Source organism: Eschrichtius robustus, chromosome 3 (assembly GCF_028021215.1).
Source record: "Eschrichtius robustus isolate mEscRob2 chromosome 3, mEscRob2.pri, whole genome shotgun sequence".
Classification (NCBI taxonomy): domain Eukaryota; kingdom Metazoa; phylum Chordata; class Mammalia; order Artiodactyla; family Eschrichtiidae; genus Eschrichtius; species Eschrichtius robustus.
In genome coordinates, this window is record NC_090826.1 from 104,360,122 (window position 1) to 104,362,585 (window position 2,464).

Below are 2,464 nucleotides of genomic sequence, written 5' to 3' on the forward strand. Positions count from 1 at the left end.
TTCCACCTGAGAAAATGTGGGGGCCTGAGATAAGAACACAAATAATTCTGACTCCATATTAACAGAGATGGAGAGGCTCTGGGTGAGAGTCAGCCCAAACGTTTGAAGGTTAAGGAAAGGAAAGAAGATGAGGCTGCAAAAATAGGCTGGAGCCATGTTGTTGGGATCTTCAGGTCTGGATGAAAAGCTTGTATTCTTTACTTGCTTCGTGGAAACTAATGCTGGGAAAACTAAAGATGATGGAAACAAATACGTGTTGAAATTCAGCTTGAGTCCTACAGTCCTACATTCAACGTAAAATTGTGTAACTAAGGTTCCAGTCTTTAACGGAGTGAATGGGGCTGGAACAAAGAGAAAATCATCTTTCTGATTAATTTGGGCAAAACACAGTTGGAAATTATCAAAAGAGAATAAATAAGTTACCTTTAAGTATTATTATACAATATATATATATCGTTCTGATTGTATTGATAACTACATGCTGAACTCTGGAAACTGGCCTGGCCATATGAAAAACATTCTTTTCCAAGTTACCACAGGAGAATACCTACTTCTTGGTTCATGACATGCAGTTATTTGGATGGTGTCCAAGACAAGTCTTGTCACAGGAAGAGGAAATGTTTAATGACTGCACAAAATACTCAATTCTAAGACCAAATATACATTTCCATATAGTTGCTAGCATATTCTTGTTTGCTTTGTATAAAGCTCAACGTTAAACACTTCAGTGCCTAACAGCCTTTAATATTGGTGCCAGTTGCGAGGTCCATAAAGCCGTGTGGGGAGCCTGAGAGCCTGAATTCCCATTGACCTCACCACCAATTCACAGGGTGTCCTTAGGGAAGGAACTGCTTCTCACAGTTAGTTGGAAAATTGGAAACCTAGAGACTTCAATACTAGGTTCAAATCCTGGCCCTTCTTCTAATGTGACTCAGAGCCTTAATTCTCATTGTGCCTCAATTTCCTCATCTGTAGAGTGGGGATAATAAAAGTTCTAGCCTCACAGGATTCTTGGGAGAATCAAATGTGTTCATATATAGAATAATGCCTGGCACGTGGTAAGGGATTATACGTACTGACTGTTATTATTCACTTCACCATGCTATTTCAGCCTCTCTCTGAGGTTATCACTGCTTACTGAAGATTTTAAGTCAAAAGGCAGGAGCATAGTTTCAGTAAACTCAAATGACTGTGAAACAGAATTCAAGATGCTCAGAAATGTGACCTTATACCTCCACTTCTTCTCCCAGATTCACTGGTGTGTATCCTATGATCAGAGACTCCTGGGAAGAAAGAAAGAAGTTCTATAAGTATTTTTCCTTTGAGGTGGCCATAGACCTCCTCCAATATAGCATGTTCTTCAGGAAAACTCTTCCGCCACCCACAATGTAATCTATTTCCATCTGCCTTCTACAATGTCTTGTTAGTTCCTTTCCCCTTTTTCCTTTGCTTGGTTCACTGATACCAGTTTCTCTTTTCTTTCCTGCATAGCCCATTTTTCAAGTGTGCTGATGAATATATAAGGAAAACAGAGCAAATGTGCCAGAGGTCAAAGCCTGATAACTTGGGTCAGAATATCAGTTTCTCTCATAAGAGGCTGAGAAAAGAGTGCAGAGTGTTTTGGTTAACCCAGTGAAAGAAAGTGCTTTGGGAACCACGTAGGATATTTTCATCAACAAAATTTCCTATGGAGAACATGCATTTTCTATTCCTGTGTGCTTTCTTCACACTTGGAGCTAAGAGAGTTAAAATTTCAACTCAGGAGTGCCCATAGGAATGCTCTTAAGACACGTTAAAAATTCAGTCGAGTTCAACATACTCCCAGATCTGACTGTCTCTGGAAAATCTCTGCAAGGTCATACCTCTCTAGTACTGTGACCAAACAATGACATCCTCTGTAGCGTGATTACCATGTGGTCTCTCTGGAACAACCTCAAATTCAAATAAAGTTCTAGTCTCCACAAATGCTCACTTGCAACTTTCATACCACATATTCCCAAATATTTATTTGAAAAAAAGTATTAAAACTATAAGACATGAAAGTACAACATACTATTCCTGTCCGTAGGTCACCCAGAACAAAGGTCAGGACTGAAAATTCTCTGCTGGAAAGTGTTTGTTTTCAAGGCTTCACAGCAAAGTGGGATTCTTCAAAAAAAGATAGCAATAATTTGGTATGGAGATGGCCAGATCTCCTGGCCTTTATCACGAATGCAATGTTCTTGTCTGCTCCAACTCATTCCATGACATATCTGCTTGAGGAATCTTGACATTTTCATCACTTCTTTTCTCTGTCTTCAGGTTGGTTGCCATCCCTTGCTAACACTGCAGCAGGGTGTAATCACTGATCAAAACTCACAGAGCTTTGTGAACTGCTTCTGTTGCACTGTGTTCGCTTCAGGAATTTGCTTGCCAAAGTCCTTGCGTTTATTACATTAGACTTGGGCGGGCTGAGGCCACTGCT